At 40.6% G+C, this 14,037-nt stretch overlaps 1 long non-coding RNA gene across 1 annotated transcript in view; it reads right to left on the reverse strand.

The window, feature by feature from the left end:
- Nucleotides 1-768: 768 nt before the first annotated feature.
- LOC140200810 (uncharacterized) overlaps nt 769-14,037 on the reverse strand; it is a 28,584-nt gene continuing 15,315 nt past the window's right edge. Inside the window, exons 2-3 of the long non-coding RNA XR_011886737.1 lie at nt 8,641-8,765; nt 769-1,625 (exon numbers count right to left, since the gene is read on the reverse strand). This is a non-coding gene — a long non-coding RNA (uncharacterized lncRNA). The remainder of the gene's footprint in view (nt 1,626-8,640; nt 8,766-14,037) is intronic.

Consider the following 14,037-nt stretch of genomic DNA (forward strand, 5'->3'; position numbering starts at 1 on the left):
AGATTCCCTTTCAGAAACTGGAACACAGAAGTTCATGCTTTCGTCTAAGACATGTCATCTTTCATATGAATTAAACCAAGGCAGACATAAAAGACTTTCTGGTACTATTGTAATAAAGAGTTTGGGAGCTGTCAATGGTATCCTGACCAACACTGGCCTGTCAACCAACATTACTGATTGTATGCTCATTTTTATTTTGTTGTTTGAAGTGGTGCCAGATTGACTGACATGTTTCCTGTATTATCATGGTAACTACTCTTAAAGAGAGTACTTCATTGATTATAAAGCAATGTGGGCATCGTAAGATCGTAAAAGCAGCTATTAAAATAAAGTCTTTATTCACTTTATCTGTGATTAAGGGAAACATTACACAGACACCATTCGAAACTTGATGGACCTTGCATGATTGGGGTGCAAGTTTAACACAGCTACTTTGTTTTTAAGCTATATTCTAGAAATAAATCCCAGGACTATGCATTCTTTTCTAAATAAAGTCAAAGTAAATCTATTATCAAAGTAAATATAGATCACCATATACTACCCAGAGATTCATTTTCTTGTGGGCATTCACAGCAAATAGATGGAAACACAACAGAATCAGTGAAAAACCATATACAACAAAAACAAATGTGCAAAAAACAACAAACAGTGCAAATACAAAAATGAAGTAATAATAATCTGCAATGAACATGTAATAAATAATAAGCATTTAAATAATAAACATATATAATAATAAACATGTTCTTTTTTAACCTATGTTTGCTTTGTAGAGATTTATGTATCTAACACGCTATATTGTTTACAATAGATGAGTAGTCTTCTTTATCTTCCTTCCAAGATATATCACTAACAATGAAAACTTCTCTTAACTTTAGTTTCTTGAAACTTCACATACTTTCCAGAATGACGATTATTCATGTCTTCTGGTACAGTTTTCATAATTCTTAATAATAAATATAACTTATTAGAAATTGTTCTGCAAGAATTAATGGGTAACATAGGCCACTTATCAGAAGTATTTTATCTGCTCAGTTATGTCATTAGAAAAAGGTCTTACTTGAGAAATGTTTACCAGAGAATTAAAAATGCTGCCATTATTGTCAGAGAAATTAGTCTGAAATCTCTGAAATCTGTCAAGTCTAGGAAAAACAATTAAATAATATATTAATTTTGTCCATTAACCAACAACTACATTAATCATTTGCCTGTCTGTGCTATTGGGCAACCATGTGAATGTTGGAATGGATGTAACATATAGGATTGATTTCAATAACTGAACCTTTTTTGAAACTGAAATATAACATAAATTTGCTGCTTGTAGGCCCTTTTGACTCCAAACAGCTGTTACAAAATGAACTATTTTACATAAGTTGAATGATGTTCAGTGATGAATTATCCACCACTGCAAGTTTCAAAGTCGGAGCATTTTAGATTTGTTAGTACATAGAGCCATTTTCATTTTAAACGGCTTAGGGTATATCAAATCAAACATAATAAATCAAGAAGTCTCTTCCTGATGCTGTTATCTTTAGCAGATTGCCTGAATCGAGTTGATTGAACCGATTTCCAATTGTTCATGAGTTGATAGTTTCAAGCTTTGAAAAACATGCACATTCCTCCAGGGCCTTTGAGGAAATTAAAACAAAGTTGTTCATTTTTAAAGGTTAACTTTTTATGGCTCTTCTGTCTCTTCCCTATTGCTTTTGTTGTAGGCTAAGATAAAGGTCACGAACATTCCTCACTCAAACAGCAAGAAAATAATGACAGAATTATATTGAATGACCTGAGATGCATACATAAAGAAAAGATGAAATTAGTTATAGATAGGTACTTCTGCTGCTTCTCCGGCAAAGGAAATAAGAATTGGAGGCTCTTAGCACATAACAGGAACAGAGCAAAGTTTATTAATGACATACAGCAGACTAAGTCTGCAATTATAGCCTCAGAGTCCTATATGTGACTCCAGATCAACTCATGTGGTTGACTCACAGACCATCTCAAATAGCTGAGCAATATATCCCAGTTGTATTTATATTGTTCAGGCAAAGGAAGAATCAAAATGAATGCACACTTGGTGAAGACTTAGGTACCAAATTTAGGTATGCCAAAGTCATTCCCAGCCCTATTGGCTTTGCCCATTATGGTTCAAATATAATTTTTCAGCTTTATGTGATAAGTTAAAAGGAAGGACCTCCAGAATTGTGATCTCAGGATCGCTACCCATAGCACATGCAAGTGAGGCCAGAACTAGAAATATTGTACAGTTTAATATATAGCTAAGGAGTTGGTGTAGGAGGGAGGGCATAAGATTTTTGGATGATTGGACTCTCTTCCAGAGAAGGTGAGACCTGTACAGAAGAGACAGTTTGCACCTGAACTGGAGGGGGGACTAATATCCCTCTTGGAAGGTTTGTTAATGCTGCACAGTGTGGCTTAAACTAAAGTTGTAGGGGGATGGGAACCGGAGTGCCAGAACAATTAGTGGAGAGGTTGTGGAGGTAGATGTTGATATGACCTCAGACAAAGTTAGGAATCAAACAATTGAGCATGTTGTGACTGGTGCCCTGAGTTGTGTATATTTCAATGCAAGAAGTTCTGTGGGAAAGTTGGACAATAGTGCTGAAGATGAGGTAGCTGGTTTACAAACAGAGGCAATGTGTCGTGAGGAGAAGCTGTTGACAGGGCAAAATTGCAGTCAGCTGGATGAGGTGCAAAGTAAAAGGTGGACAAAATTGAAAAGGATGAATACAGGACTGAAGATGCGTACAGTATAGGAAATAAGGTAGATGAACTTGTAGCACAGTTGCAGATTGGCAGGTATGATGTTGCAGGCATCACTAAATCATGGTTGAAAGATTATTGCTGGGAGCTTGATGTATAAGGATACACAATGTACCAAAAGAATAGGTCGGAAGGCAGAGGGGGCAGTGTTGCTCTGTTGATAAAAATTGAAATCAAATCATTAGGAATAGGTGACATTGTGTTGGAAGGTGAAAAGATTGTGATGGGAGTTGTATACAGATGCCCAAACAGTAGTAAAGATATGGTCTACAAATTACAAAGGATGGTAGGAAATACATGTATGCTACAATAGTCATGGGGGACTTCAATATGCAGGTAGATTGGGAAATTCAGGTTGGTGCTGGATTCCAGGATGGGGAATCTTTAGAATGCCTATGGGATGGCTTTTTAGAGCAGCTCATGGTTGAGATGACCGAAGGGTCAGCTAATCTGGACTGGGTATTGTGCAAAGAATGGGAATTGATTGGAGATTTTAAGGTAGAAGAACCCTTAGGGGCAAGTGATCATAATATGATTGAATTCACCCTGAAATTTGAGAATAACAAGCGAGTCAGATATATCATTATTGCAGTGAAGTAAAGGAGTAATTTCTGGAAGCAATTCGGAAGGCACAGGATATATACATCCCAAAGAGGAAGAAGTATTCTAAAAGAAAGATGACACAACGGTGGCTAACAAGAGTAATTAAAGCCAATGTAAAAGCCAAAGAGAAGGCATATAGTAATATAGTAGGGCAAAAAATAGTGGGAAGTTCGGGAACTGGGACACCTTTAAAGACCAACAGAAGGCAACTAAAATGACATCCAGAAGGTAAAAATGGAATACAAAAGTAAGCAAGCCAATAATACAAAAGTTTCTTCAGAAACACAAGGTGTAAGAGAGAGGCAACAGTGGATATTGGACCTCTGGAAAACAGTCTAGAGAGGTAGTAATGGGGGAAATGGAATAGCAGGTGAATTGAAAAAATATTTGGGAAACTGAAAGGTCTGAAGGTAGATAAGCCACCTGGACCAGACAGTGTACACTACAGAATTCTGAAAGAGACAGCTGAAGAGATGGTGGAGGCATTAGTAATGATCTTTCAAGAAACACTAAATTCTGGAATAGTTCTTGAAGACTGGAAAATTAAAATTGTCACTCCTCTCATAATTGAGGGAAAGAGGCAGAAGAAAGAAAACTATAGGCCAGTTAGTCGGACCTCAGTGGTTGGGAAGATGTTGAAGTCAATTGTTAAGGATCAGGTCTCAGGGTACTTGGAGACACATGATAAAATAAGTCGTAGTCAGCATGGTTTCCTCAAGGAAAAATCTTGCCTGACAAATCTGTTGGAATTCTTTGAAGAAATAACAAGCAGGCAGCTGAAAGAGAATTAGTTGATGTTGTCTACTTGGATTTTCATAAGGCCTTTGACAAAGTGCCACACACAAGGCTGTAATCACTAAAATTCAAAAGAATGAGAGGTGACCTAAATGAAACCTATTGAATGGTGAAAGGCCTTAATAGAGTAGATGTGAAGAAGATGTTTCCTTTGGTGGGAGAGTCTAAGACCAGAGGACACAGCCTCAGAATAGAGGGACCTCTTTTTAGAACAGTGATGAGGAGGAATTTTTTTAGCCAGAGAGTGGTGAATTGTGGAATTCTTTGCCAAAGGCAGCTGTTGAGGTCAAGTTGTTATGTATATTTAAGACAGAGGTTGATAGATTCTTGATTGGTCAGGGTATGAAGGGATATGGGGAGAAGGCATGAGATTGGGGATGAGAAGATTATTGGATCAGCCATGATAAAATGGTGGAGCAGACTTGATGGGTCAAATGGCCCAATTCTGCTACTGCATCTTATGATCTCATATCTTTTGTTTATATGATATATGTGAACAAAGTCACCGGAGGGAGACTGAAGTTAATGGATATAGAAGTAGTTTATTCAACAAATATGAGCAGCGGACTTTCAGAGGAATAGGGCTGATTGACCCAATATCCATGTTCAGGTCTAAAGATTGGTTGCTGAAGTTAATGTTTTGCTATATACCACAAGTCCAGAATATGTCTCAACATTTATAGATTGTATTAATTAATACAGAATATAATTGCACATATTCATAGTATATGTGTTATCTGACAATGGGATAGCTGCTGGAAGGTGCTACTTGAATTCCTGAAGCTGAAGTATATTTTATTTTGACACAGTAGTCCAGCAGTGAATGCTGCTGCCACACAACTTCAGTGACCCAATTTCAATCCTGACCTAGGTTGCTGTCTAAGAGGAGTTTGTATGTTCTCTATTTCACCATATGGATTTTCCCTTGGCCAGTTTAGTCTCCCTCCATTTGCCAAAGATGTGCAAGTTTGTAAGGTAGATGGGTGGCAAGGAAATTGGGGATGTTAATGGAGAGGATATGTTACAGGGAAATGAGTCTGGGAATAGTTCTAATGGGAATACCCTGAGAGCTGGCACAAATTGAATGGACAATATCGTGCACAGCAATAGGAAGTATGATGTTTCAGGTCAAATATTCTTCATTGGAATTTGAAAAGTAATAAAACAGACATTGCAATGATGGGCAGGATGCAGAAAACAGAAGGATAATCTGTGATAGGGTGTGGAGTAAGGTCATCAGGGTATCAATTGATTTAAAATAAAACAATAGAAGGTGAAGAAAAAAAATGAATCAACTTGAAACAAAAATGTACAGCCATTGTTTGTAGAGAGGGGAAATGAAAATAAATGAAATTGTTACATTTAATCTTAAAACCCAAGGGTTGCAATGTTCCTAAATAGAAGATGAAGTGCTGACTAACTCCTGGATATTATATGCAGGTTTTATACACAAGCTATTCGTGAGCCATTGCTAAAGCAGGCCTTCACAATGCTGGTGGTGCTTCTTTCAATAGTAGCACTGTGGCACAACTAGTAAGGGTTTAGAGCTATCTGGGTGAAATTTGCACAGTCTCCCCGTGACCGCACGGCTTTCCTCTGGATATCCAGTTTCATCCCACACCTCCAACAAGGTGTGGATTGGTAGAATAATCACTGTAAATTGTCCCTAGTGTGTAGGGGAATGACACAATCAGGATTGGGGGAGGGGGTTGTGTGAGCAGACTGGAGAGTTAATAGGATGTGGGGAAAAGTAAAATTTTGCATGATTGTAAGTGGGCAATTGGTGAGGACTCAATGGGCTGAATAGATCTGCTCCCATGCTAACTCTAAAATGGATAAAAGGGAATTTGATTCTGAAATGAGGTGATTTCTGACCAGAATGAAACTGAAATGAGGTGGTTTATGCCTAGAATGAAACACAACTGCCAATGATGTTACAAACCAACCACAGAAGAAGTCTGCTGTTAAAAGTACGCTCCCCATGGCAGCAATATTCATAACAGATTTTAAAGATAAAGATTAGCTTTATTTGTCACACATACATCGAAACATGCATCGCTTGCGTCAAACCATATCAGTATGAAAACCATAGAAAACCATAGAAACTACAGCACAGAAACAGGCCTTTTGGCCCTTCTTGGCTGTGCTGAACCATTTTCTGCCTAGTCCCATTGACCTGCACACGGACCATATCCCTCCATACACCTCCCATCCATGTATCTGTCCAATTTATTCTTAAATGTTAAAAAAGAACCCGCATTTACCACCTCGTCTGGCAACTCATTCCATACTCCCACCACCCTCTGTGTGAAGAAGCCCCCCCTAATGTTCCCTTTAAATTTTCCCCCCCTCACCCTTAACCCATGTCCTCTGATTTTTTTCTCCCCTTGCCTCAGTGGAAAAAGCCTGCTTGCATTCACTCTATCTATACCCATCATGATTTTATATACCTCTATCAAATCTCCCCTCATTCTTCTACGCTCCAGGGAATAAAGTCCTAACCTATTCAACCTTTTTATGTAACTGAGTTTCTCAAGTCCCGGCAACATCCTTGTAAACCTTCTCTGCACTCTTTCAACCTTATTTATATCCTTCCTGTAATTTGGTGACCAAAACTGAACACAATACTCCAGATTCGGCCTCACCAATGCCTTATACAACCTCATCATGGATTGTGATGGGGAAGCCCACAAGTGATGCCATGCTTACAACATCAACATGGCATGCCCACAACTCACTAACACTAAACGCATGTCTCTGGAACGTGGAAGTAAACCGGAGCACCGGGAGAAAACCTATGCAGTCACAGGGAGAACATGCAACTTCTCACAGACAGCGACAGCATCAGTGATTGCTGATGTTGTAAGGCAATTACGCTAACTGCTGTGATACTGTGCCACCCTGTTGTCAAAGAGAGAGAGAGAGATGACAGGAAGAATGTCTCATGTGTTGGGTGGAGGGGATCCAAGAATCCCACCAGGGCTGCCGTCAGAAATACCTAGCACTAAGCTACATAATCTGGCCGCAGTTCAGGCAGGACCATTTAAAGAAGAAACAAACATCACAAGCTCTGTGAAGAAATACTTCAGCGTACGGCTCACAGACTGCTTGTATATAAAATTGAACATGACATCCAGGAGTGAGTCAGGCTTACCTAAGACCACGGAAAGGAAGTCACATGATTGATTCAATGTGGCAACTCTTTTTCTTTGCACTTCATTTTATGTTACAGGATCTAATTTCTGACCTATATACATTATTCTAAAATAATTTTAGCCATTTATGCAGAAACTATCTTTTCAGCCTTGGATTATTCATCTCAAATGTTATAATGATTTGTTATATGATCATATAGTTATGCAGTAATTAGCTACTTATCCGAAGGATGTGACTTTGCAAATCATCTTTCTATTAAAATGATTCATGTGTTTGCATTTCCAATTTCTGTTCCTTGATAGCACTTAATTTATTGTAAATAATCAAGCATGTCTTGAACACTCAAGAACTAACAAAATATTTGTGAAATATTCGAAATGTTTGATGGTTAAAGCTTATATTAAAGAAAATATGATAAATGAAAAATATTTTTCATAATAATAATGTTTCACAGTAAAACTTTGTTTTTGTGTACAGTACTTCTTTCAATTATTTCTTCAGTTTGTTGGAAAACTAAAATTCAAAATCTGTGCATGGAGATCTGGCTGAATAGTGGTATTTATTTTGCATCATCTAATATTTTATTGAGATGAAATGATTCCTAATATTTGCAGAATTAAAATCACAAAAATAAATAAAGAATTCCACAGAGAGCTGAATTAATAACTAGAATAGGGTGGAGGGAAAGAAAACTGTATGACCTCCTTCCCAAAAACCTTCAGAGAATAATTCAGCTTCAAAAACAAGCAATCCAAGAGACATCTTCACTTCAAAATAGATTACAGTCTGAAGTTTCACTGCAACACTTAGACCTGCAATGTTTTTGTTGCAAGGTGATACATTGATAATCAGATGTTGCATTAACCTGAGTTCCATAAATACTGTGGCTACACTTGGCAGGTCAGGCAGCATTGATGAGGAGAGAAATAGAGTCAACAGTGTGGGTCAACTCTGCTTCTCTCCTTATGGATGTTGATTGGTCTACTAAGCATTTCCAGCATTTTCTGTTTTTTTTCCCTAAGATTTCTCCAAGAACTGCACAACCCTTGTGACAATCATAGCTTTCTGGAAGGATTTCTAATGTCCCAAGCAATTGGTTGCGTTGACCTGTTGAGGCTTTCTCTATCATCTACACTACTGAATTTTTATCTGACACTTTTGCAGCAAAATTAATGCTCAACAACATTGTCTGATGAGATTTCCAAAGTAACACACATTCCTGAACATCTCCCACATCAGCTCCTGTACATTTTTGCCACAATCTGTCCACATAGGGTTCGCTCTCTAGCCTACCATCCAACTTACATGCTGTTAATATCTCTGAGTATCTGCTGAGAGTGTAGAATCGAATGGCAGTTCCTTTTAATTTGATATGGTGTCCACTCTCTTCCTCTTCGACTGGGAATGTTTCCTTTTTTGATCCTCTGAAACTAAAAAAAAACAGGAAAAGCAACAACATTAATTGTATCTGCAACATAGGAATCAGTGTGATTGTGAAATGAGCAAGACCAGAGAAAGAAGATGAGAGAAGTTGATATGCTCATAATGCTTGTTAGAAATATCCTTCTTCATCAATATTTGAACATCATAAAAACTTAAAGTTTTAAAATTCCAAAGATTGATTACATTTTTGAATTATTCAGAGTGATAGTAGACCCGATTGCTTAACAACAATGACATGCCTAATGGCAAAAAAAAATCAGTAAACCCTGATGATTTGGCGCTGCTTCCTGCACGCATGCTGAGCTCATTGACTTCATTAAATTTGCCTCCAACTTTCACCCTGCCCTCAAGTTTACTTGGTCCATTTCCGACACCTCCCTCTCCTTTCTAGATCTTTCTGTCTCTATCTCTGGAGACAGCTTATCTACTGATGTCTACTATAAGCCTACTGACTCTCACAGCTATCTGGACTATTCCTCTTCTCATCCTGTCTCTTGCAAAAATACTATCCCCTTCTCGTAATTCCTCCGTCTCCACCGCATCTGCTCTCAGGATGAGGCTTTTCATTCCAGGACACAAGAGATGTCCTCCTTTTTTAAAGAAAGGGGATTCCCTCCCTCCACCATCAACTCTGCTCTCAAACGCATCTCCCCCATTTCACGCACATCTGCTCTCACCCCATTCTCCCGCCACCCCACTAGGAATAGGGTTCACCTTGTCCTCACCTACTACCCCACCAGCCTCCAGGTCCAACATATTATTCTCCGTAACTTCCGCCACCTCCAACGGGATCCCACCACTGAGCACACCCTTCCCTCCTCCCCCCCACTTTCCGCAGGGAACACTCCCTACACGACTCCCTTGTCCATTCGTACCCCCCCAACCCGACCCACCGATCTCCCTCCTGGCACTTATCCTTGTAAGCGGAACAAGTGCTACACATGCCCTTAGATTTCCTCCCTCACTACCATTCAGGGCCCCAGACAGTCCTTCCAGGTGAGGCGACACTTCACCTGTGAGTTGGCTGGGGGGATATACTGCGTCCGGTGCTCCCGATGTGGTCTTCTATATATTGGCGAGCCCTGACGCAGGCTGGGAGACCGTTTCACTGAACACTTATGATCTGTCTGCCAGAGAAAGCAGGATCTCCCAGTGGCCACACATTTTAATTCCACGTCCCATTCCCATTCTGATATGTCTATCCACAGCCTCCTCTGCTGTCAAGATGAAACCACACTCAGGTTGGAGGAACAACACCTTATATTCTGTCTGGGTAGCCTCCAACCTGATGGCATGAACATTGACTTCTCAAACTTCCGCTAATGCCCCACCTCCACCCCGTACCCCATCCGTTATTTATTTATTTATATACACACATTCTTTTTCTCTCTCTCTCCCTTTTCTCCCTCTGTCCCTCTCACTATACCCCTTGCCCATCCTCTGGGTTTCCCCCGTCCCCCTTTTCTTTCTCCCTGGGCCTCCTGTCCCATGATGCTCTCATATCCCTTTTGCCAATCAACTGTCCAGCTCTTGGCTCCATCCCTCCCCCTCCTGTCTTCTCCTATCATTTTGGATCCCCCCCCTTCCCCTCCTACTTTCAAATCTCTTACTAGCTCTTCTTTCAGTTAGTCCTGATGAAGGGTCTCGGCCCGAAACGTCGACTGTATCTCTTCCTAGAGATGCTGCCTGGCCTGCTGTGTTCACCAGCAACTTTTATGTGTGTTGCAGTAAACCCTGCTGATTGTTAATACAGTTTTAGCTAAGATCAAACTGTTCTGTAGCTGGTTTCAAAATATCATGGCAGATAAAATATAAATATAACGACCAGAAAGAAAAAGATCTTAACTATCTCATAAATGGAAGATATGGTGAATTAACAAATAATAATAAGTCCTATAACTTCACAGATAACAAAAATGTTTTTAAAGCAGGTTAATTAATAATTATATATATTTAATTATATATATTTAATTTAAATATTGTCATAGGTTGAAAAGGACGAGATTTTGAGAACAAAATAGAATTAATATAAAATCTATATTGAATGTTTCCCTTGAAGATGGAGGATTACACTGCAAGGATAAAATATATTGAAATTAAAAAGAAGTGTGTTCTTTACAAATGATAAAAGATAAAAACAAGTAAATAAGTTTCGCAACACACATCAAAGTTGCTGGTGAACGCAGCAGGCCAGGCAGCATCTCTAGGAAGAGGTACAGTCGACGTTTCAGGCCGAGACCCTTCGTCAGGACTAACTGAAGGAAGAGTTAGTAAGAGATTTGAAAGTGGGAGGGAGAGGGGGAGATCCAAAATGATAGGAGAAGACAGGAGGGGGAGGGATGGAGCCAAGAGCTGGACAGGTGATTGGCAAAGGGAATGTGAGAGGATCATGGGACAGGAGGTCCAGGGAGAAAGATGGGGGGGGGTGGGGAACCCAGAGGATGGGCAAGGGGTATAGTCAGAGGGATATGGGAGAAAAAGGAGAGTGAGAGAAAGAATGTGTGTATAAAAATGAATAACGGGTGGGGTACGAGGGGGAGGGTGGGGCATTAGCGGAAGTTAGAGAAGTCAATGTTCATGCCATCAGGTTGGAGGCTACCCAGATGGAATATAAGGTGTTCCTCCAACCTGAGTGTGGCTTCATCTTTACAGTAAAGGAGGCCCTGGATAGACATATCAGAATGGGAATGGGATGTGGAATTAAAATGTGTGGTCACTGGGAGATTCTGCTTTCTCTGGCGGACAGAGCGTAGGTGTTCAGCAAAGTGATCTCCCAGTCTGCGTCGAGTCTCGCCAATATATAGAAGGCCACATCGTGAGCACCGGACGCAGTGTATCACCCCAGCCGACTCACAGGTGAAGTGTCGCCTCACCTGGAAGGACTGTCTGGCCACACATTTTAATTCCACACCCCAATCCCATTCTGACATGTCCATCCACGGCCTCCTCTACTGTAAAGATGAAGCCACACTCAGGTTGGAGGAACAATACCCTCTGTTCCTCTGACTATACCCCTTGCCCATCCTCTGGGTTCCCCCCCCCCCCTCCGTCTTTCTCCCTGGACCTCCTGTCCCATGATCCTCTCATATCCCCTTTGCCAATCACCTGTCCAGCTCTTGGCTCCATCCCTCCCCCTCCTGTCTTCTCCTATCATTTTGGATCTCCCCCTCCCCCCTCCCACTTTCAAATCTCTTACTAACTCTTCTTTCAGTTAGTCCTGACGAAGGGTCTCGGCCTGAAACGTCGACTGTACCTCTTCCTGGAGATGCTGCCTGGCCTGCTGCGTTCACCAGTAACTTTGATGTGTGTTGCTTGAATTTCTAGCATCTGCAGAATTCCTGTTGTTTGCGTAAATAATTTTCGCGATGCTCAGAATTGCAATATGCATTTAACCTGAAACAGTTCATTTCATCCTTGAATATAGACTAATGATAATATCTTGGAATGTTAGACTGTCCCTGGTTGGAAATCATTATTGATAGAAATTCAATCGCACAAATGTTACTTACAATTGATTATCCTATCCCTAAATACTTTCTAGGTCCTGCTATATGCAAGCATGGGCTGTTTCATTTGGTGAGAAGCTGCAAATAGAATCAAGCATCATGCATTCATTGTGAGCATACCCAGTTCTGATTTTGATGGAAGAACATTATTGATGAAGTAATTGAAAGTGGCTGGGTCTAAGAGGCTACCCCGAGGAGATCCCACGATGATGTCTTGAGTTATGATAAATGTTTCTTGGCAGCTACAACCTTTGTCAATGTGTGATTCCAATCGCTCTATTGTTTCCCCACCAGTGTCCAGGAATTCAGTATCACCAGGGCTCCTCGTAGCCACAATCAGTCCAATGTTGCCAGAGTGTCCAGGATAGTTATTCTCACCCCACCTCTAGAATTCTGCTCTTTGGTTCATTTGGAGCCACGTTGTGATGTCTAGAGTGTGTGGTGCTAGCACAACCCAAACTGGTGACCAAAGTATTGGTTAATAAGGGTAAATAAGTAATTCTCAAAACCATCAATGATGTATTCCATCATTTTTTCGTGGACAAGGAGCTAATTAACTGGTTCGGATTTGTCGTACTTTTTGTGAACAGAAGATAAATAGGCAATTTTCCACATTCTCAGATAGTTGTAATTGTATTGGAACAAGTTGGCTAGAAGTGCAGCTAGTCCTGGAGCACAGGTCTTCAGTACCACAGCCTAGAAATTGTTTTTTCCCACACATTTGCAGTGTTAAATGTTCCCAAGCAGACAAGTGCTCTTGTGAAGTGAATTAAATTAGCCGGAGACTGTATTCTAGAATGTTAGAGATCTCAGTGAGAAGCCAAGATGGATAATCCACTTCGTTTTCCAAACTAATTACCTTTGTAAATAATTCAGCCTTCTCGTTAGCCCTCACTGGACCATTGAAGATGAGACTATTCTTGAAGTTCATCCCACCATTAGCAGTTTACTTGTCCATCAGCAACTGCAATTAGATGTAGTAAAACTGCAGAGCTTTGACTTGCTCCATCAGTTTTTGGCTTGTGTATCAGCAAAGAATTGATCCAAAATCAAATCAAAACCAATGCGTCAGCCTGCAACCCCGCAGAGCGGTTATGCTTGTGTGGCATGCCCACAGTTCCAATGATTGCTGCAAAGAATCGAATTCACAATTTTAATCCTTTATTAGGAGGAGGCCTTTGAAAGGAAGCTCTCCAAGTACACAGGACTGGTCAGCAACTGTCAGCAGGCTGGATGGAGAGCAAGGTGTCTCCCAGTGGAGGTTGGTTGTAGGGGATTCATAGCCTGTTCTTTAGTTAGGGCCTTCAGCATTTTGGGCATCGAGGGAGAGAGGAAGTGGAGAGCCATCCGCAGTACCACCGATGTGGCAGAGAGAGCCTCAAGATGGCTATGGCTCAAAAGAGGGGAGCCATGGAGTCATAAGTAGCTAGCCATCTGGACACAAGCTGGGGTCTGATCAGCCCCGGCTGGGTCACCTGGAGGAGGTTGTATGATGTTGAAAGACCCGAAACACCCGATGATTCCAGGAACATCACTGAAGATGTGTCCAGAAGCATCAATAGATGTATGTACACAGTAATTAGCAAGCATACAATTAAGTATTATTATCAACACACATAAAAGTTGCTGGTGAACGCAGCAGGCCAGGCAGCATCTCTAGGAAGAGGTACAGTCAACATTTCGGGCCAAGACCCTTCGTCCGGACTCAACTTTGGATCCAATTAAGTATTATTGAGTGTTATCTCAATGGTCA

This window comes from Mobula birostris, chromosome 7 (assembly GCF_030028105.1).
Source record: "Mobula birostris isolate sMobBir1 chromosome 7, sMobBir1.hap1, whole genome shotgun sequence".
Classification (NCBI taxonomy): domain Eukaryota; kingdom Metazoa; phylum Chordata; class Chondrichthyes; order Myliobatiformes; family Myliobatidae; genus Mobula; species Mobula birostris.